General features: G+C 47.8%; 2 protein-coding genes and 1 long non-coding RNA gene across 4 annotated transcripts in view; 2 read left to right on the plus strand and 1 right to left on the minus strand.

Annotated features, from left to right (window-relative positions):
* tctn1 (tectonic family member 1) overlaps positions 1-22,998 on the minus strand; it is a 1,200,810-nt gene that overhangs the window by 963,204 nt on the left and 214,608 nt on the right. The window lies entirely within an intron of this gene.
* LOC119129555 lies at positions 14,096-15,144 on the plus strand. The gene is made up of 3 exons (XR_005099252.1): positions 14,096-14,117; positions 14,587-14,605; positions 14,707-15,144. It is a non-coding gene; the product is annotated as an uncharacterized LOC119129555 (long non-coding RNA).
* Positions 21,395-22,998, plus strand: part of hvcn1 (hydrogen voltage-gated channel 1) — a 49,463-nt gene continuing 47,859 nt past the window's right edge. For both annotated transcript variants that reach the window (XM_037262893.1, XM_037262894.1), the window contains exons 1-3: positions 21,395-21,405; positions 21,997-21,998; positions 22,770-22,993. The gene's annotated coding sequence lies outside the window, so the exon portion shown is untranslated. The remainder of the gene's footprint in view (positions 21,406-21,996; positions 21,999-22,769; positions 22,994-22,998) is intronic.

A 22,998-nucleotide genomic window follows, 5' to 3' on the forward strand; every position in this document is an offset into this window, starting at 1 on the left:
GTGGCGTGTCCGGCAACGCGAAGGTCACAGGATGGATGGCAACTCTCTCTCCCCCCGACTGCTCTGGGAATTGCATGAAGTAGACCTCGCAGTCTGCCACCCCCATAGCCACTCCGGGTCCCCCGTGCGTCACATTAGAACAAAAACAAGCGGGCACCCTTACCGATGGCACCTCTATTGACTCTGGCACTGCCACCCGGATATCATCATGCACGGCGAGTAAATCCAAATACGGGCGCTCACTTATCATCTCACACTCTCCCGTGGGTTTGAAAACCTTCCTAACCTGAGCATCGGTCTCGGGCGCTTTCCACGATTGCTCATACACCAACCAAAGCAGCAACCAGAGCTGACAGTTGTCGGACACTGGCACAGGGACGGTCTGAAAAACCGCCTGTAGTGTACTAGGCGTCTTGACCCGGACTAGACATGGCCCACTCACCGCCTTGGAGGACTTAATTGAATGCACCGTCAGTTGGTACCACATACTTTTTCTCGCCCATTCGTCGACCCCTGGTAATGTCAAGGCCTCAAACCCATAAGCCCTCCACGCAGCTGCTCGTCGCGCCACATTACGCAAGTTATCTCGCCCCTCCGTCGGGGACCAATCCGACTCTGTGAACGCTTGGTCGGCTGGCCTTGCCACGTCATGCATCAGCCTCTCGGCCTCCACCGTTGTCACAATGCCGTCCGAGACGCCCGACTGGGTTACAACGGTACCGTCATTTGTTAACAGGGGTGCGGTGTCGTTCTTGGTCGCGACCGCTAACTCCTTCTCGGCAAGCCCAGCGATCGAGCTTTCTGGGTGCCTTTTAGCCCCTGTCTTTTTCTCCGCCAACTTCACGAAATCAATGCATATCGCCTTCCCCCGGTCATCCGAGCGGTTCATCTTCTCCCCACTCCGTTTAAAACAGGTGCATTTATACTGTCCGAAATCATTGCCGCCAATCTTGGTTATGTATAACGTGCAATCCCCCAACACCTCGAATCGTTTATATGTATTCAGTAACAGCACATCAGCCGCAAATGTTCGGCCCGCCAATGCAAGTACGCTACCCGCATTGTCTTCCCATTGGGCAGTGCGTGTGCACTGAGACCCCTTCTCCTTGGGGCACCTGCATGGCAGAATGATGGCGCTTCCCACCACCCCTTCAACACTGCTCCACGTAACGTTTCGGTCGGACTCTGCGGCGGAATGGACGTCTGCTGCTTTGTTCCGCAGGACGACCTTGTCCACCGAGGGGGCCCCGTCCGGCCGCATGTGACTCGGTCGTACCGCACTGTGGGGCGTCGCTCCCGGCTGAGGTGGGTGCGTCGCCAAGATCGATACGGTCGAACTGTTGGCCTTCCCGGGCATTGGCTGTGTCGACCCTGACTCCGTCAGGCACAGGAGCTGCAGGCCCAACAGCACCCACATCTTGGTCATGCCTTTCAACCTCCCGATGTTAGTCCTCTGGTGATCCTCGTTTTGGTTTCTGGGTTGTCGCAGTAGCGACTCACTCCTCGAGGTTCTTCGTCCTTGGGCACCTTGACGCAGTGTGTCAGGTGGTACCACGTTGGTGAGCCTTTGACTTGCACCGCCGTCCCTGTACAGCGCACAACTTCAAATGGCCCCTGCCGTCTTTCATTGAATCACTTCCGGCGAAACACTTTCACGTACACCTTGTCCCCTGGCTGAACTGCGTCTTTAGTGTTCGCTTCGAGTCTCTCTTGCACTTCTTCTTGTCTTTGCCTGTCGACAACATAGGTGGAAATGTTCCTATGTATTGTGGTTAGGTGTTTGACATAGGCCTTCATTTCGTCCTCCAAAACTGACAGGCTTGGGCCTTTGCCACTGGTGCGCAGACACGGCGACGGCATGCGTCTCCCGGTCACCAATTCGTGAGGAGTCAAGTGCAAGTCGCGAAGTGCACTTGACCTGCATACCATTAGTGCCAGTGGCAAGGCAGCTATCTAATTCAAGCCCGTATGTTGGCAAATTTTGGAAATTCGTTTTTTTAGAACGCCGTTCATTTTCTCGCAAATGCCTTGGCTTTGTGGGTGATATACGGCCCCTAGCCCTGTTTGATTCCCAATTTTTGAAGAATTAGTTTGACCGTTTTATCCACAAACTCTTTCCCGTTGTCCGACAAAATCCTATCCGGAAGCCCCCATCGGCTGATGACTTCACGGCACAGAAACTTGGCAACAGACTGAGCATCTTTTCGTTTAGTCGGACACGCCTCCGGCCATCTGGAAAACCGGTCCACGACGACTAACGTATCTTTTCCCCTCGACCGATTGAATCATGTCGACAAAATCCACCACCAGTTCCCTCATGGGGCCTTTTGGAGTCAGGATGTAACCCGTGGGGGTAGCTACCCCTCGTCTCACGTTGTTTTTTAAGCAGATTACACATTTCCCGATGACATGATCGATTTGTTCGAGCAAATATGGCGCCCAAAAACCATATTCCGCGGTTATTTTTCGCTTCACCTCCCCCCTTGACACATGGGCTAGCCCATGTGCCTCTTGTATTAGCAGGCCTAACAAATCTGGCGGGGCCACCACCAAACCCTCGTGATTTCTCCACACCCCGTCTGAGTCTTGGCACGCACCCCTCGACACCCACAAATGTTTGTCCATCGGACTAACTGCCGCTTGCATCAGGGTTACATCACTGAGCGTGACCTTGTCCTCAAGGTCGACCTCGTGCATGACCAACAAGGTTTTTTCGGTTCGATCACCCTTTGTTATAGCCCTGGCTGCTTCATCTTCCAATCTGTTACCTTGTGTGACCCTGGACGCATCTGATTTGTGGGCAGCACATTTTGCGATGGCTATCTCGCTAGGCCTCATCATCGCATCTAGCAGCTTGAATATCTGAGCATGATGTTGTATGGGGGAACAATCGGTCTTTTTAAACGACCCGTTCCTCCACACCGCTCCGAACAAGTGGCACACACTATACGCGTATGCTGAGTCTGTGTAGATTGTGACTCTTTTTCCCTCCGCGAGCAAGCATGCCTCCATTAACCCCACCAATTCAGCAAGTTGCGCTGATGCCGGTATAACTGTGGTATAACTTCGGCCTTAATTGTCACAAATTCTGCTCCGTGCGCTTGGATAACCGCATAGCCCGCGCACAAAGTCTCCCCGACTCGATAACAAGAGCCGTCCGTCCAGAGTTCTAAATCCGCCTCCCCCAGGGGGATGGCTTGTAAATCTGACCTTTCCGCCTCGTATACGCAATCATGGGGCTCACCGTCCTCTGAAGTTGGCAAAAAGTCAGCTGGGTTTACTGTCGTACACCTTGCCAGAGTGACATCCTCTTGCTCCAAGAGCCTGTAATAGTCTCTGAGCCGGGACTCTGTCAAGGTGTACTTCCCATGATTCAAAAGAGACCGAAGACTATGATGAGTGAGAATGGTCACAGGATAGCCCATCGTGACGGAAGAGGCTTCATCATACATCAAATAGACTCCCACCATCGTTCGATAACAAGGTGGCAGTCCCATCTCCAGTCCCAATAAGATGTTGAGTAGTAGGCCACAGGTTGGGGTCCGGACCCGGTCCCTGTAGGCTGGCAGAGGAATGCACACGCAAACCTACCCCCTGCCGAGGTGGATGTGAATAACACAACATTTTTTGAGTAATCCGGTAAAGCCAAAGCCGGAGCCTCCTGCAATGTCGTTTTGATCGTTTCAAATGCTACATGGCCGTCCTGTGTCCAATCTAGCACTGCGTGGAGTTCATTATTGCCTGTGTCTTTGATCATGGCCCTCAGAGGCCCCACTAATTTAGCGTATTCCTCCACCCAGGAGGCTGAATAACCCGCGATGCCCATAAACGTCAACATCTGTCTGACAGTTCTGGGCTTCGGGGCTGTCCGTATAGCCTCCAAATGGCCATCAGAAATACGTCTCAATGCGCGCGATATTTTCTGGCCCAAATAGTCAACCTGCAATTGGCAGTATTGGAGTTTTTTCTGTGACACCTTGTGGCCCTTCTCCGCGAGAATTTGCGACAATTTGATTTAATCTTTGTGACACGTCTCTACATCTGATGCACAGACAATAATGTCATCCACATATTGAATGACGGTGCTCTGCACCTGCCGTTCCAACCCTTCAAGATCATCTCTTAGCACTTTGTTGAACACATGGGGGCTATGGTTATAGCCCATCGGAAGTCTCTGGTACTGATAGAACTGACCCTTGAATGTAAAACCAAAAAGTCCTTGCGATTCGCAGCTGAGTGGGACGCTGAAAAAAAGCGCCACACAAGTCCACCACCGTGAAGCATCCCGCGTCAGGCGGAATTTGTGTCAGCAAGGTGTGTGGGTCCGGCACATCAGCTACTTTATCAACCACCACCTCGTTCACCGCCCGAAGATCATGTACCAGCCGGTGGGAATTGTCTGGCTTCTTCAACGGCAATATTAGCGTGTTGCTAAGAGGCGTTTGTGTAATTGTCAACACGTTTGCCACAAGCAGTCCTTCAATCTGTGTCTCAATCCCCCGCACTGCTACCTCCTTCAGTGGGTACTGTGTTTTCCACGGAGGCTTGCAGCCAGGCCGAAGATCCACTCTTACTGGTGGTGCTGACTTTACAAGTCCAATGTCCGTACTATGGCGTGACCACACATAATCGGGCACCTGTTGTAGCATCTCCTCTTGGAGACGGTCCGCTGCCACACTAAGGACGGATTCGTGCGACAGCTGCACCGTTTGAGGTTGTCCGTATCCTTGTGCTGAAATCATGATCTTCATAAATCGTCTATCATCACTCACCCACAGAGCATTGTTCTCCTTTAGTGGGACAAATTTGAGTGTCTCCGCCTCCATCATCATCTCTCCCACATTTTGCTGCTCACAGTCCTCTGACACCATCAAGGTCACGTGGGGGACGCTGTCCTTGACTTTGAATTCCTTGTTGAGGTATCCGTCATTGTGCATCTTCATGGCCACTCCCTGTGGTCCCAGGATGATGTAGGTTCCGTTTAGTTGCACTTCGCGGGGTTGTCGCTGCAACCACTCTTCCGCTTGGGACTGTGTTGAGTCTTTGGAGTACTGGAGCGTGCAGTGAGACGGATATTCGGGGACCCTTGCTCCATAGGTGTTGGCATAAATGAACCTTTCCCATTTCCTGAAAGGCTTCAACAGGTCATTGCTGATGTCACCGATCCAGAACACTTTAGGCGTACTTTCTCTGAGTCTTGACTGCATCAGCACCGTATGGCATGTCTCGTGTGAGACCTCGACCACACAACCATCAGGAGAACACTTTATGGTGCAGTTCAATCTGCACAGGGCGTCTCTGCCTAGGAGGGCAATGGGGGTACGGTCCGATACCAAAACTGGTATGTTTATCGTTTGATCTTTCCAGCAGGGCTTTACTGGTCTTGTGGAAGGGATCAGCTGTTTTATACCCTCGAACCCTATTGTCCGTACGAAATGACCGGACATGGGGAGATGAATAGCGTCTTCAGGACGGACGCAAGTGAAAGCCGCTCCGCTGTCAACCATTGCTGTCAACGGTTGATTGTTTACTTTCACTGTTATTGTTGGCTCTCGTTCCGGACCTGACACTACCAGCTGACATCCCCCTTCTGGGCCCACCGGGCACCTCTAGAATCCAGGTTCCGGGCCCCCAAAAGGGTTCACCGGGCTCTGGGGTTTTGGGGGATGTTGGCTGAACTCCCCTCCAAAGCCTCCTCTGGTGGGCATGCTGCAGTTGCGGGCCCAGTGTCCTACTTGGCCACAGTTATGGCAAGCGTCAGACCTCTGTCCCGGGCCCCCTGTGGGTTTCGACTTTCCTGCCTTTCCCCTGCCTCCACGCCCTCTGGTGCCCCAGGACTGCGTTTGGTTGTGCCCCCATTGGGGTGCTAGACTGACGGGCACTGCCATGGCCATCTGCGGTGGTTGGCCAGAGGGCTGCGGGGGCAGCAATAAGATCTGTTGAGGTGGGGTTTGCCCCATGACCATCTGCTTCTTCTCCTTTTTACTGTCCGCGAGCTGCACCTGGTTCAATCTTCTCACCACCTCATGATCCTGTTCTTTTTGAACCAGCTCTTTCTTCCTGAACCATTCAACTTGATGCGCTATGTGATCGGTGAACACATGAGTGGCCATGCTCCCCAACCCCACAACTTCGGACAATTTGCTCCTCATCGGCAGGGGCAGACCCATCTGGATCTTCCCTCGCAAGATACCTTTCTCCATTTGGGTCGTGTCGGGGTCATTCCCTGTGACATGTCTCCAAGTCTGATAAGCTCTTGCCACGTATGAGCGGGGGTTCTCTGTAGGTCCCAGGGGCTCGAGTACAATGTTGTCCGGGTTCACATTGGTCGGGTACGCTGCCTTCAGTGCTCCCCACATCTGGCCCCGGACTGCTGCGAACAGTTCAGAGTCATTTGCTGCCGTTGTGGCAAAGCGTTGAAGTCCTGCCTTCCCAAAGACGTCCCTCATGGCATGAACTCCTACGACATTGGCCAATAGCCTCTTAATGTCTCCCACTGCAAACTGAGTTCCCACCATACATTGCTCCAACTTGGAGATCCACGGGTGCGCTCCGTCTTGGATGGTAGGCAACTTCTCGAGGACGGCTGACATATCCGAGCTCTGCCATGGCTTGTATTCCAGTTGTTGTCCTCTCACCACCACTGGCAGAATTGTGGTTGCTCAAGTTGATCCTTGCTCAACCAAAAGGTGTCCCTGGCAGTTTGGATGGCACTTTTTTCAACTCAAGCTCGGCCACCTCTAACTTTTGCAACTGTTCCTCTAGTTCCTCCTGCTCTCTTGGTTCCACGCTCCATTCTAACTCCTCCAAGCATTGTTCTTTTCTGGCTTCAATGCTCCTTAAAGCGGTCCTTCTCCAGTCCTCCATGGCAACTGGGGTGGAGCGTGAAGTAGGCACAGGGCTTTCATCTCCCCAGCTATCCTCGCAGCTTCCGCTCTCCGTACCGCTCACATTGTCATGCTGTCAGGTTTTGTAGGTTGTTTTGTTTTGTCTTGTCCGTCATGTTCTAACTTCCCGTTTTATTTTGTACATCACATTCCAGATCACTGGTCCTTCCGCTGCACGGTCGCCCACTTGACCTCCCCGTTGGTTAACCACTTACACCTGTGTCGTCCGCCCTGATTGTCTGCACCTGTGTCCTTTCCCTTCTGTGTGTGTATTTAGCCTGCGTCTTCCCCTTGTCCTCTGCCAGTGCGTCTTGCAAGCCATGACCACCAGCGACTCCATAGCCACGGATTTAGCCCTTGATTGCCTTGCTCACAGAGACTTTTTTGTCCACGCTTTGTGGGTTGTGCGTGAGACCTTGCCTTCGTTTTTTCCTCAGTTTGAGGCACCTTGTTTTTGCCCTTTTTCCCTCAGTTTGAGGCGCCTTTGTTTTTTGCCTTTTTTCCCTCAGTGTGAGGCACCTTTGTTTTTGCAGCGGTCATCCGCCGAAGAAATAAAACACCTTGAACTGTCGAAACTCTGCATTCGAGTCCTCTCCCTGCCTGAGCCTGACACACATCTTCCCTTGCTCTTGTCTTTTTCCCTGGGGTGCGTCCTTTTTTCTCCGCTCTTCTCAAAATGCTTTTGATTACGGGGTTGTAGCCCCCCGCTGCTCCTTCTGTGTCGCTCTGGCTATCATCCTGTAGCTCCCTCTTGGTGGACCCTTGTCTCCCCTCTGTCGCATATTGAGTTTTATTCCTCTTATGGGTCAGGCTAGGACGCATAACAATGGTGGTCCTAGCTCTTCCGGTTTCGACAATGCCCTTGTCTTCGGTCTCCAACTGATAGCTACCTTCTTGGTTAACTATCGGGAGTTGCGGATAGACATCACGTTTATCACTCACATCGTACGGCGGGGGACTCTTAACCGGGGCCACAGGTGAGAAAGGTGTATTAACTTTTTCCATTAGCTTCCTAGCTTCTTCCACATTCTTCAGTACATCAGCTGTGATTTCCTCTTTTTTCTGTTTGAGCTCCTGATCCAATTTTTGTCCCTGTTCGTCAAATATTTTCAACAATCCCAATTCCAATTCCCTTTTTTCCTTTCTCTTTTCCCCTTTTTGTCCTTTTTTGACTCCTGCTTTGTATGTTGATACGAGTACACGTATAATCTCAATTACTTCCCGGTTAAAAGTCCCTTCCACCGGCCAAGCCATCAGGCCATCTCTTGTTCCATTTGTTCAAAATTTCTTTAACCCCTTTGATAAGCGGGTTATTTTTCAACACAACCTCTATGGGGGTCACTGTTGGACTGGTAAGGCTCCTGTCCCCCAATTTTTTTTTATTTAACAATCAGAAAATAATCAAGCACCAGAGGTAACAAAAACACATAAGACAATGCAATCAGATTTTGCCAACTTCAGATGTTATACACGACCGTTAGACAAGAATGTTGGTCTGATATGTATTTGGTTCCGTATATTTATGACCACCCAATCCCCGTGCTAAGATTAAAAAATTCAAGATGTCACCTGTTTGAAAAACAACCGTACATCAGTTTACGTCGATCAGTCTGTTGTCAAGCCCGCTATGTAATCCCTTGTTCCCGAGTGAAAGTAACACACAAGAGTTTGTGGACAAAATCACACTGGCCTTAAGAATTTGGGTGCAGCGCTCCACGAAGCTTTTCCTCAGACGACCTGGAAGTTCCGTCCGTGTCTCTTTGTCCTCTGGGACGAGACGTGTGCGTCCACCGTCTCGTATTTGTTATGCAAAAAGGAAAAATAGAAGTCTTGTTCAAGTTAACGTAATCTCTCAATTTCTCATTAGTTGCCAGATGGACGAGGGGCGCTGGCCGCTCTCGACAGGATCCCTCATAATTTACGAGCGAACCCCCTTTCTTCACTTTCTCCCTCCTCCTATCGGTCTTGGGCCGAATGTGTGGCGTCCTGCCATAAATCACTGCTGCCACGGCCCAACTGTTTTCTTAAGACACACAGGTACACATACATTAGTATTTTAATGAGTATTGCAAGCATGCCCCTCTCTCGCCTATTTGCAAACTGTTAAACATTAGTGCCAGTGATGTTTCAGTTTCAATCATGCACGTTCGCTGTTGGTCATGCACCCTTTGCTCATCAACATTTGATCTCCCCTCGTCTTGCCTCAGTTCTACTCGACATTGACCTCTCCCGGGGGGACCCAGCCCCGCCTTTGCGGACTCCTCGGCACAGTGCCCCTGGACAAGGGGGGGTCAGCGTATCAATGTTGACGCCACGGTCTGGCCAGGCCCGCGCGTCCCGCCGGCCCCCACCCCCGCCGGTATAGCGCCATTCCACGCCTTGGAGCCCACCGGGCCCCCTCCTTTCTTGAACATTCTCTTATCCATGCCTTCTTCCTCCTCAAACGCCCGCACCCACACAGGGTGTGCACCTAAACGCACACACACCGAGCGCGCACACAACCGCACATACACACACACGCATACGCACGCCCAATACACAAAGCACGCACACAGAGCTCAAACGAATGACGACAGACTGACACAAACTTTACAGAGATTACGCACGAATACAGAACACACAGACAAAGGGATTTGAATCCATCTCTCATGTAGCTTCTTACTAACCGCTTCCATGCGGTTTGGTCATTCTGTGGCTTCTTACAGGTGCACCTACAAACATGCCCTTTGCACTTCTTGTCTTTGTTTCCCCTAAGAGCGCTTTGCATTTCCCCTTATACTGCAGATTTTTAACTTCAGTGTGCACACAAATTATTTTTCTTACATGGTATACCAATATTAAACCCCCTGAGGCCTCTTTTTCCACGTTTTCCAATTTCTATCGGCTGCGCACTCCTCCGCTCTGCCAATGGCGGTCTGCTGCAAGCCGTAAATTTCATCAGACTTTGACAGGCGTGTGTGCTATTACAGTGCGCCTCGACAATCGGGATCGAACCGTGTCGACTTGGGTACGACCGCAGCGCACCAGTTCCCCCGGTAAGTGGCCCAAAGAGTATCTCTTTAAGAGGCTAACGCGCCAGCGGTCAGCCGGGGGAACCGCGCAACCCGCACAAACTCCTAATCTGATCAGTGCCCAAATAACATGGTCTGCGCGCTTCATTCTCTTCGGCACTCATGGTCCCAGACCCAGCCGGTATTTCTCCCGCATTCATTCACACAGCTACGGATGCCAAGGCTGCGCACTCCTCCGCTCTGCCAATCGCAGTCTGCAGCAAGCCTCTCTTTTTTGTGCGACCTTTATAGAGACAAATGCCACCACCGAACATCTCAAAAATCGCACTCAGCCCGTACGGCCATTGGGTGCGATCTCAACGTCCCAGCACGTCCCGGGAATTGTGCCTCCGGTGGCTTGGTGGCGCACGTCTCTTGTCACAAACAGTGTTCAATCGTATCTGTGTTTTCGCCTCAATCACACAGCTAAAATTTCTATCCTCCATCGGATCTGTCACCAAAATAAAGTCCACGTTTTATGGGACTTTCTATTATTATCCTCCCATGACAGCCGAGCGGCGATGTCCCAGACATCCCGTCCTGTCCAATCTGCCCTCTCACTCGGGGCATTTTCTTTCTCATTCATCAGTCACACCAGACATGTCACTCACACTGTTGTGCACATTCCCCATTAGGTTTTATGCTATTTTTCCATTTTTGTTTGCCTTTTTTCATTTTTCTATTTTTATTGAACATTTTCATTTTCCTATTGGGGCTACTCCCCCTTTTCAAAATCCACATCTCGTCGACATTCAGCTAGGGGAGACAAATCCCCCCCCTTGCCAGCCACTGGCACACCAGGCCCATTAACTGTCCCCCTTAGGAGCCCCTCCGTCCCCCCCCACACCAGGCACGAGCACATCGCGATACTGTGAGTGAAAGCTTCTCACCTCAAACTCAGCCTGCCGGCCGGCCAGACGCTCGTTTCTCGCACCCAGGCGGGTGAGGGCTCCCCGAAGGACACGAGAACTGTTCGTGACGCCAAGAATTGTGGTGAATTCTCTTCGATGGTCAGCTGGTCTTCCAAACAAACGGTGGAAAAGTGGCTGGATTGGGGAAGGAAAACTTCAGTCACACACGGCTGTTGGGGAAAGATTTTATTCAACCGATGTCAGAGAGAAGTGTCTCGCGCCCTAGCCAAGATGTCGAGTCCCTTTGTCTACTCTCACCCTAAAACTTATACCCCCGCGCTTCCCTTCATTCGGGTGCGCGCACACGGGGCTGTTGGATGATCTATGAACCCCTAGTCAGCCTCCCTAACTCTACACGGTGCATATCTTAGCAGTTGTTAATGGAAACCAGATGTGTCTGGTGCCAATGAGCCTACATTCCTGGACCAAGCCCCAAACAATCCCCCACGAACCTGACCCGAACATGACCCGGTCACACTTAGGCTTACTAGTGAGATATACATTGCATGATACCAGAATAAACATTTACAACAATGTTAAAATTAACCAAAACGATAATTGAACCTAAATTAAAAAAAAACTTTCAAACATTAGCCAACCATCACAAATATAAATGTGCAATGTTTTTAAATCATATGTTTAAAAATGTAGAAATATACATACAATATTAAAAAATAGGGGCTATTTAATAAAACAAAACTAATGAGTTACGATATAAACGTATACATCTTTTATGTAGGACATATCAAATAAACAAAACAACCAGTTTGGCGAAACACAAGGGGGAAACAAAATAATCACTCTCTTGTGGGGTTTTGATGACCCCCTTTGTTACTCAGCCCTGGCCTGGAGCCTGTTTTAATTTTAAAGCCATTGTGGTCCTTGTTTCATCATTTGTGGCCTCTGCGTGTCGCCAACAGCTTCTACAAAGATTAACTCGATGGACATCGAGACCTTGGGATTACTCTGTAAAAGAAATATGAATATGGGGAAGAAAAAAAAAACGACTACCTGTAAAATAGTTTTTCTTTGATGTATCTCATGTCAGTGACATATTTCGAACATGAAGCAATCGCACAGGAACGAGCAGACAGTTGTTTTTTTTTTATTTACCGTATTTTTCGGACTATTAGTCGCGTTTCTTTTCATACTTTGGGTGGGGAGGCGACTTATACTCAGGAGCGACTTATATGTGAATTTTTTCACAAATGTTTACTTGATCATTAACACTTTACTTACTTACTAGTATAGTTGATCACTTCACATGTTATTTTCACTTTAAACCGCATGAAGAAAGAGCGATCCAGGGTGCTTGCGTGCGTTGGCTCACGTTGAGCTCTTGATTTGTGAAATAAAGAGCCGTTTATCAAACCCATGTCTTGCCTGGTACTTTGGTAACACTACAATATAGTTATATATGTAGATCTTTGGAATAATTGGAGCCGCCAACTGACAACGAGGCTGACGTCAGCGGCTCACCTAGGTCCAGAATCGACAGCTGGGTTTTTTGTTGTTGTTTTTTTTTGACATGATGAAGATTCTGATGAATTTATTGATTTGGAGTGACACGGATGGTTTGATAAAATTGTTGTTTATATTATTGTTATTTCATACATAGTTTATATATTGTTATATGGGCCTGTAGAAAATTATAAACTGCAACGCGCCGCTGACGTCAGACTTGTTTACATAAAGGAGGACCAACTCGATCGATGGCTTTAATGATTTGGAGTGACACAGATGGTTTGATAAAGGTGTTATTTATGTTAGTTATTTGAATAACTGTTATTGTTACATCCAGAGGCGTAGCCAGGAATTTTTCCAGTAGGGGCGCACCCCCACAGGAAAAAAAATCGAACATCGCCCACGCCGTTCGCTGATCGCTAAAACAACATCCGGGTCCGGGAGGCAAACGGTGAATGGATAACATCGCGCACATAGAATAGCGCAAGCATATTCGCGCAAGACCGAAAGAAAAAAACGGCATGAAAATGAAGAATCGAAAAAGCTCGATTTTTTTCAACCGGAGCGCAGGGAGCCCTAACCGGGGCGCCGCCCCGGCTCGCCCCGGCTTGGCTACGCCTCTGGTTACATCAGGCCCGTTCTCAGCTTCTCGTTTGTGTTTATGTCACGTTAGCATACCGTATCGTTTAGCCTGTTGTTGCTCGTTCATGTCTGTTCTTGGTGTTGGATTTTGTCATATAGATTTCCCCCAAAATGCGACTTATACACCGGAGCGACTTATATATGTTTTTTTTCACTTTATTGTGCATTTTATGGCTGATGCGACGTATATTCCGGAGCGACTTTTAGTCCGAAAAATACGGTACCAGCGCTATCTATAGCTGTCTTCCTGAGTGCCCTCTGCATGAGTCATACGAGCACGCATATTGAACGTTGTCATTGTCATTTGTGTAGTCTACAACAGAAAAAAAATTTCAACATTGAGAGCAGCCACCACATCGAAAGCCTTCACTGTTGTCTTTTTTTAATCTACAGTACAGATGTCAAACTAATCATACCTGTCCATGGTCTTGGAAACATGCAGGTCTTCAAATCAGCCCCTCCCAAGGGCAGTCTGTATACAAGGAATTATGAACAGTGTCTCAGAAGAGTGGAATTAAAAGTAGACAAAATTGAATTGAGGACTTTTTTCTTGTAAATCAAGCAAAAAAAGTGAACTGAATAGTAAGTAACTGACAGTACAGCAATTAAACCAAACAGAACCCTACAAGTTCCATTTGTAAGCTATCAAGCGTGAGGGGGGGCATCCAAAATTTTGACTAAGCAATTTTAAGCTTAATTATTCTGTCATTCACTCTTGCATCCTGTTTATCATTTATTTCCTTTGACATCATGTCAAAGATCTCCAGATCAGTCATGGGCACCGTCCACTCTCCGCGTCACATTCTGAACGAGACTTGAGGCTCCTCAGCCCAGGGATTGCCAGAAGGGGCTCCACGATGACCTTCAGAAACTCTGAGAATAAAGAGAAATTGAAATAAAATACTCACTTAAATTACTGCAGCTATGACCTCTTTTTTACGGAAGAGGATTAGGGCCAGTGAAGAAAAAAAAAACGAAGGGTCACTTCCTAGCTATAGAGGCTTTGCAGTCACGTGGTTTTATCACGTGATTTTGTGTTATGCCGCCATCTTGGCGGTCAACCGGTCAGCTCGTTCCTACGTGTTCGTACAGATTCAGTTTGATTTCTGCGCTACATTTTCACCGATTTCATCCGAATTATGGCTGATTTGCTATCCAATGAAGTTGGGCATTTGGATGAAGAATCCAAGAAACGTTACCGAGAGAAGTTGAACCTTGTTGGCACAACGGATCCGTACCTTTTACAGAGAAGCATGCTAAAATCACCTGAGCATTTTGCAACAGCCGACCTGCCTGATCTCTCATATCCAGATATTTATAATTACCTCGTCGATTCACCATCTCCGTACACTGGAAAGGACCTTAAGGCATACAAGAGTCTGGATGCCTACAAGTATTTTACAGCAGGTTTTGTGCATGATGGGCTGATATGGCAGATTCCAAACAGAATCGATTTCTTCTCATGACCAAGGTAAGGAAAATATCATATTGAAATCTGAGAAATTAATTCCTACAATAAAACATTACATAATTTCCAACTATTCAATATAGAGCTTATGCAACAATTTCTACAAAAATACTTTTTAGAATTCATGCTAAATTTTCAAGCAAATTTAATGAATGATTCATGAGAAAATTTACCAAATGCCAGGTAAAATATGCATAAATGGACAGTAAGAGGTCTAGCCTTGTATATTATATCCAAATTAGGGACTGATAATAATATAAGGTATGTCATATTATCTGTTTCAGGTAAAACACTCTCAACGGATGAATGATCCTCCCCTCAGACCTTGGGTAGCAATAGCGAAAGATGGTCAGATCCTGTGCTGCCACTGTACCTGCATGGCTGGATTGGGTGAAACATGTTCACATTCAGCAGCATCCCTGTTCGCCCTGGAGACATTAATACGTATGAAGACGGCCACTTCATGCACATCACTACCTTGTCAGTGGCTGAAACCATCAGCATCGCACATAGAATATGCTGAAGGATGCAATATCGATTTTGCCCGTCCAGCCCAGAAACAAAAGTCAGAAGTTTCAACTCCTGAGGAAAGTGCTGCGAGAAAACTGCTGAATGTTCCTCCACCAACTGAAGAGCAGAAAGCTGCCTTTTACAAGGCTTTGTCTGAATGCGGTGGAAGACCAGCAATTTTGAGCATTGTCCCTGACTATGCTGACAACTTTGTGCCATGGGCAGTGAAGCGAAAGCTTCCTGTACCTCTCTCACAGCTGTACGATTCTGAGATGAACTTGCGCTAAAATGCCGGAAATGCTGGAAAAGTTACATTCCATTACCAGTGAGCAGGTTTGTATTTTTTTCGCACTTAGTAATTAATATATATATCATAAATAATTTATTGTTCTCCAACCTGTTACAAATAATCTAATCATAGTGAAAACAATTTTTATTAAAATGTTTTTCAGATATCTGCGGTTGAAGAAGAGTCCAGGGGCCAAGCAACATCACATCTTCACCAGCGGGTAGTTGATCATTTTCACAAGGGACAGACTGGGAAATATTGACAACTGCTGCTGCTGCTGCCAATGCCCTCTCGCGGTCTCTCTTGCGCTGCTTGAGATTTTGTCTTCTCTCAAAGATCTTCAATGAACATTTGAGTTTTCGTTTGTGAGGTGACTGGGTATGCTCAAATATACTTGGCACATAGTCTGGGGATAGTGGATCTTCGCTTTCTGCACCTGAAACAATTAAACAATCACATTATTCATAATGACTACCATAAATAATTAAGCACGTTGTTGAAGGGGATATACCCAGTTCAGTTTGTTTCGTAATGGCATTTCATAACTTGACATATTAAAAAACTCAATAGAGTGAAATCATTCAGTAAACTGTACCTGTCTGTTCAAGTTGCTACCATTTTTATTTTTTGTTTATTTTTGCATGATGCCTCATCTGATTGGCTTGAAAACTTAACCAATAAAAATTTTAACCTTGTGCCAATGGCTTGAAAACTTTATCAATGGAGATTTTACCTTGTGCCAAATGAAGTAACAAAAAGCCTCTTGTTCAAAAATGCTTCATTAAAAAAAAATTGTTTCACAAGGTTCATAATAATTTCTTTTGAAATTTCCTAATGCATTCACTCATGAGAATTAATTGTTCAATTCCAATATGATTTTCAAGCCAATCAGATGAAGCATCATGAAAAAATAAACAAAAAATAAAAACGGAGGGGGGGGGTGAACTGAAGAAATCATCCCATTCCCTGCCTTGCTGCTCTTGCTGCCTTTCTAAAAAGGCACCCAGCATTTTCAACAATCATATTTGTATCATCCCATATTGTATTATTTCACATTTTGTGAAACAAATCAGGGGTGAATAGTTTACATACCTGATATGACGTGCTCATTGCATATCCTTGTGTAAATCGTAGGTTTCCATCGTTCACGACGAATCGCCGCGATCCATTTATCGCGTTTTTAGATGTTTGCCGGAAATCTATAGAAGGTTTATCGCCTCGTCTATTGCTACATCCAACAGCACAGCAGGTTTCCGGCATTTTCAAGCTCAAATAGCAGCAGATGTAACAAGAAAGCGTGTGTGTCATTGACCGGCACTGAAATGTTGACCGGCAAGATGGCCGCCAAGCTAATGTGCGCGGCTGATGACGTCAGCTGCAAAGCCTCTATTGAAGAATGAAGCAAATGTTAGCTGCAAGATTCAAATGAACCATTCTCCAATGATAAACTTTGCCCTGTTTAAAAAAAAAAAGATGGCATTCTGTCTGTGCCTTTGAATGTGGTGCAATTTAATTTGACTGTTGTACATATCCAATCACATGATTCTAACTATACATAGACCAGACGTCTAATAGACGTCTATGGCTGACAGGGTGGTTGTCCTGCCTCGTTCGTGAAAGGCTGGCTGCCGCGCTTTCCGTTTTGTACGCAGTGATGCACCTTGCTCAGAGGTAAAGCCCGTCCAATCAGCGTGTATTTATTTAAACACCGTTCTCCCGTCACTTATAAACCCGTGAAGTACCGCATTCGTAAAAGGTGAAGCGCAAAGTGGCGAGGGATCACTGTATATACAAGTAATCCCTCGCTACAAATTCAAAATAAATCTTCTAAATTGAGGAATTATGGCACGAAAGTTGCTCACATGCCAACAGAACGCAGGGAGTGTCCACATAATTGCAGTACGTACACTTGTACCTTTTTATAAAAAAAGTTGTTCTACACACACACAAACACACACACGCACGTGCACACACGCGCACGCACACGCACACGCATCATCGGCGGTCACTCGGGACGAGTATGACTGTCTTCTTCTCGGGGTCGTCTATTTGTGGGTCCGCAGGTGGGCGTAGAGGCCGATCCGGGATCCACATATTTTTGTGCAGTGTGGGCAGGGGAAAGTGGTGGTGGGTTGTGGTCGTGCTGGAGCCTGTTTTTATCTTTCCTTACGGAGTTGTCGTTTGGTTTCTGCGACACGGCTGAGTTCCTTTTCGTGGTGTGCTGAACCTTCTTGCACCGCTGCCCTCCAGCAGTTCCTGTTCAAGGCGATGCGCTCCCAGTCCTGAGCTGTTATTTGGAATTTCTTGAGATTGGTCTTGAGGTTGTCCTTGAAACGTTTCTTTTGCCCACCTGGCGCTCGCGGACCTCTCTCCAGCTGGGAGTATAACATCTGTTTGGGGAGGCGGGTGTCAGCCATGCGGATTAGATGTCCTGTCCATCGGAGTTGGTGCTGCATTATTAAGGTGGTGATGCTCGGTATCCTGGCTTCCTCCAGAACGCTGATGTTTGTGCGTCTGTCCTCCCATTTGATCCTGAGTATTTTCCTCAAGGTTCTCTCGTGGTGTTGTTCAAGAGCTCTTAGGTGCCTGCTGTAGGTTGTCCATGATTCTGCCCTATAAAGTAAGGTGGGGAGAACCACAGCTTTGTAAACCAGGGGCTTGGTGTCAACCTGGAGGTTTCTTTTCCGGAGTCTGGCGTACCACTGGCACAGCTCAGAAGATGGTTGACCTCAGAGTCAATGTCCACTTTGGAGGAGAGAAGGCTGCCGAGGTAGGGGAAGTGGTCAACATATTCAAGTGCAGTGTTGTCCACGTTTATGATGGGCGGAGTAGATGGCTGGTTGGGAGGGGGTTGATGTAGCACCTGGGTCTTCTTGATGTTCATGGTCAGACCCAGGGCTCTGTATGCCTTAGCGAAGGAGTTCAGGATGCCCTGGAGGTCGTCTGCAGCGTGTGCTGCAATGGGATTATCGTCTGCATACTGGAGCTCCACGATCGTGGTGATTCTGATCTTGGTTTTGGCTTTGAACCTGTTAAGGTTGAAGAGCCTGCCATCAGTTCTGTACCAAATTGGGATTCCCTGTTGTAGTTCTTCCTCAATGAGGTGTAGTATGGCGGCAATGAAGACAGAGAACAGGGTGGGTGCAATGAAGCATCCCTGTTTGACCCCTGTCTCTACAGTGAAAGGCTCAGTCAAGGAGCTGTTGTTGAGCACTGTGGCTGTCATTCCATCATGTAATAATCACAGTATTCTGACGTATTTATCCGGCCAACCATACCTCAGAAGGATGCTCCATAGGGCCTGACGATCCACCGTGTCAAAGGCGTTTGTCAGGTCTATGAAAGTGAAGGAATAGGGGCAAAAGACACAAAACCCGCCTAGCCACAATACCAGATACGCTCACATCTCTTTGGATAAAGTATACAAGCAGACAAGTATATTCATGGAATCAACCAATAAAGCAGACATAACTAGACATTCTTTGATGCAAGATAATAACAGAGGTTGCTACAACTTTATGATTCAATATGTATTTCTGTGCACTGCAAAATAAATGTATTTTGATATGTTGCTTACATAGCTTAATGACCCTTAAGGAACTGTGTAATGCATGCCTGATGTTTGTTCTCTACATCATGGACACGGCCAGAGTCGTCTTGACCGTTCAGTACTTGATTATATCTTGTGTTTTGACTAAACGTCATATGTCGCCTAATGCGGGACGCCAGCTTTTCGATAAGTGAAAGAATGAGGTACGACAGCATATGTGCAAGAATGGAGGAGAATGTTTACAGGAAGGTCACTCGGAGATAAAAAACCAGCTGGTGCCAGAAGGAGACAGCCAAGGACTCGACCAAAGATGAACACCAAGGCCGAAAGACGGGATGGAAGACCACAGCCCCCACACACACACCGAATCTTCCATAACCAGCACCCACTCCCATGGAATCAAACTCTACTGCGAACTCGCCCCACCCCAACGACTCATCACCCATCAAACGCGCCCCACACCAACTGAATATAAGCTGACCAAAGAACCTTGAACGTTGCCTTTTCTGAATGGAGACTTTCTGCTCTTGAAAGGCCCAGCGCTGTATTGTACTTTCCTGAAAACAGAGCTTTCTTAACAAGAATTATGATTGAACTCAACCAACCTGTGTAAGTCTAATTTCTGCTTCAGTGTCTTTGCATTTTCCTAAATCTGAAGAAATTAAACGAGCACGCAGTGAGTGAATTGGATAACAGGTGATTGGCAATGGCTTTTGCCGTGAGGCGCAGATAGCGCTCCCTAAATTGTGCACCAAAATCCAACAAAAGCCATGAACAAAGGCTGTTTATGCTCACGGCATCTCTCCTGGAGTTGGCGTGCTGTAGAAATCATGTCTGCAGTGCCTCTAGATGGACGAAAACCGTACTGCGATTCTAGGAGAACTTCCTCAGACAGTGGCAGTAGGCGATTGGCAAGAATACGAGCAAGTACTTTGCCAACTGTTGAAAGGAGCGAGATGCCCCTATAGTTTCCGCAATCCGCTTTGTCCCCTTTCTTGAAAATGGTCCCTATCAGAGCGTCCCTGTGCTCCGAGGGGAGTACTTCTTTTTACCAGACCTTCAGAAGGAGGGAATGGAGGTGGTGCTGAAGCTCTGGTCCACCTTAATTTAGGACCTCAGCTGGGATCCCATCAGGCCCAGAGGCCTTGTTATTCTTCAGACTCCTGATAGCATCTTGGACCTCTGCTAAAGTGGGAGGTTCACCCATGTCTTCCCTGATGGGACTCTGAGGGATGTGACTGAGGAAATCTGACTGAGTTGTGCTGTCACGGTTGAGGAGTTCCTGAAAGTGCTCTCTCCACCGGTTGTTTATGGACTCATTGTCCTTCAACAGCTCCTGCCCGTCCTTAGAACGTAGGGGTTTTTGGCCGCGATGGCTTGGGCCGTAGACAGCCTTAGTAGCGCTGAAAAAGCCTCTGGTGTCACCAGAGTCTGCCAAACTCTGGATTTCCAGTGCCCTTTCTGTCCACCAGAAGTTTTTAATCTGCCTCACCCGGCTCTGGACGTCAGCCTTGGCTCTGGAGTGAGCCTGTCTCTTTGCTTTGCAGGTGATGTCATTTTGCCAGACACGAAAGGTTTCTCTTTTCTTGGAGATGAGCTGTTCTATCTCTGTGTCGTTCTCATCAAACCAGTCCTGATGCTTTCTGGACTTGTACCCGAGAGTGGCTCTGCAGGTATCAAGAATGGAAGACTTGAGCAGGCTCCACTGTTCTTCAATGTCCTCAGGGTATTCCTGATTGAGGCTTTCTCCAAGAAAGGCCTGAAACAGCTGCAGGGCGGCAGTTTCGTTCAGGCTCTCAAGGTTTAGTCTCTGCCGGCTCAGCTTCTTTTGCAGTCTCCTCTTCCTCTTGAGTCTGATGGACATCGTGGATCGTATCAGGCGGTGATCTGTCCAGCAGGCCTCTGAATCCATCATGGCTTTTGTGATGCTCACGTCGCGCTGATCCCTGGCTCTGACAATGACATAGTCAATAAGATGCCATTTTTAGAGTGAGGGTGTCTCCATGAACCCTTGAGTTTGTTCTTCTGGCGAAATAAGGTATTGGTGATGGTAAGGTCGTATTGAGCACATTTGCTAAGAAGCAAAACCCCATTGGAGTTGATGTTTCCAATGCCTTCCTTTCCAATGGTGCCCTTGCAGAGGTGGTGGTCTCGGCCCACTCTAGCATTGAAATTTCCCAACATAATAATCTTGTCCTCCTTGGGGATTTTTGACAATACCTCATCCAGACAGGCGTAGAAGGGCTCTTTTTCTTCCTCATCGGAAACGAGGGTAGGTGTATAAGCACTAAGAACTGTTGCCGTCTGGTTTTTGGCCAGCACCAGACGGAGGGTCATCAGGCGCTCACTGATTCCCACAGGGAGTTCAGAGAGCTGACTGATCAGTTGGTTCTTGATGGCGAAACAAACCCCATGGATCCTAGGCTCATCTGTGGCCTTTCCTTTCCAGAAGAAAGTGTATCCACCCTTTTCCTCCTTCAGATGACCTTCCTTTGCCCGTCGGGTTTCTGAAAGAGCAGCTATGTCAATCCGGCATCTTCTCAGTTCCCTGGCAATGATGGCGGTTCCCCTCTCCGGCCTATCACTGGTTACACTGTCCATTAGTGTGCGCACATTCCATGCTCCAAAATTCATGTTTCTGTCTTTTTGACCGCATATTGGTGATCCCTCTGAACGCGGTAATCCAGTCGGGAGGTTTGAGGCAGGCTATGTTTAGGGTACCTTTTCTAGCCCCTTCCCCGTCAGGGTTGAGCAGAGTGGATCCTAAAAAGGGCTGCTCAGTCGTGGATGCAGCTACCAAAGAGCTCTTTCTGCCTCGGTCCAAGAGCCCAATGATCATCTAACATCCACCGCCTGATGTGCCAGCTTGTGACTAGGGGCTTCCAGACTTCACAATCCTGCCCCCGTTGCCACTTACTGGTCGCCACAGGACTTTAATCCGGGATGTAAGGTGGATTCCCTGAAAAAGACGCCTGTGCGTGACTTTGTTTAAAGTGAGGAGACTGGTGCACAGACAGTCACCACACTGTCCTTGACAGATCGGGGTCAAAATCCAGTGGCATGGAGACCAAGACAACTGGTGACCCTTTTCTGCTGCAGCCTTCATCCACCTTCCCAGCCGTTGTGACGCCTCCCCTTTGGTCAGCCATCATCCTCCGCCTGGTCCACCGCTGAGGTCTTCACTATTTACCGATAGCTGGAGCTGTTTACCCACAGCCGGGACAGTGGTTGATGGGCAGTAGGGCATGTCCACACACCGGTGGGCCTACATGCCACATCTCTGGGGCCCACTGCTGCTCCGAGATCCTGCACAATTTAGCCTGGGATCGCAGGGTGCCAGTTGCCGTGTGTGGCCACGAGGAGGCGTGTGCAAGTCTTGGCAATGGAGAGGCTGAGGAGGCTTATGCACTCAGCTCCTCTTTTCACCCCCGGAAACAGAGGGCTAGCCGGTGGCGGTAGCTGAAAGCAGAAAAGTGGCAAGCAGAGGCAGCATGCAGCATGCAGCATGCACAAACTACAGGCACTACGACTCCAACACTACTGCACTGACGCATCACATGCCCTGTGTGCTGATGGAAAACACACACACACGTATCATATTTATTATATTTATGTTATTTATACATTATTTTCTGTATGTCATTTATACTACATATTAATATAGTATTTACATGTTTGAAACTATTACTTAATGTTCTAATGATAACATATGCACTTATATGGTTTGAGTATTATTATTGATACACAAACAATGCATGCATGTTAAAAAAAGTACTTCGCGGATTTTCACATATCGCGAGTGGTCTTGGAACCAATTATCCGCGATAAACGAGGGGAATATATATATGTATGTATATATGTGTGTGTGTGTGTGTGTGGGGGGGGGGGTATATGTATTCATGTGTGTGTGTGCGTGCGTGTGTGTGTATTCATATGTCTGTCTATGTGTGTTTGTGTGTGTTGCACATATACATCAGTGGACTGACTCACTAAAATAGCACTGACACTCAATCGCGAGTGATCATTTTCAAAGGTTATATCTCTTCTTCAGAATATGCATAGCTCCGCGGATTTGTCGAGAGGAAGCAGTGAAAGTAAACGGATACAGATACATTACTTTGTCAGGGAAGGCTGACTTTCTGACTGGCGGATTTCCGTTTATAGGGGTTGTTTTCTTCGCAAAGCGACGTGCATAAATGCATCGGCGGTGAGGACAGACAGGGTGAG

The sequence above is a fragment of the Syngnathus acus genome, chromosome 10, assembly GCF_901709675.1.
Source record: "Syngnathus acus chromosome 10, fSynAcu1.2, whole genome shotgun sequence".
NCBI classification, from domain to species: domain Eukaryota; kingdom Metazoa; phylum Chordata; class Actinopteri; order Syngnathiformes; family Syngnathidae; genus Syngnathus; species Syngnathus acus.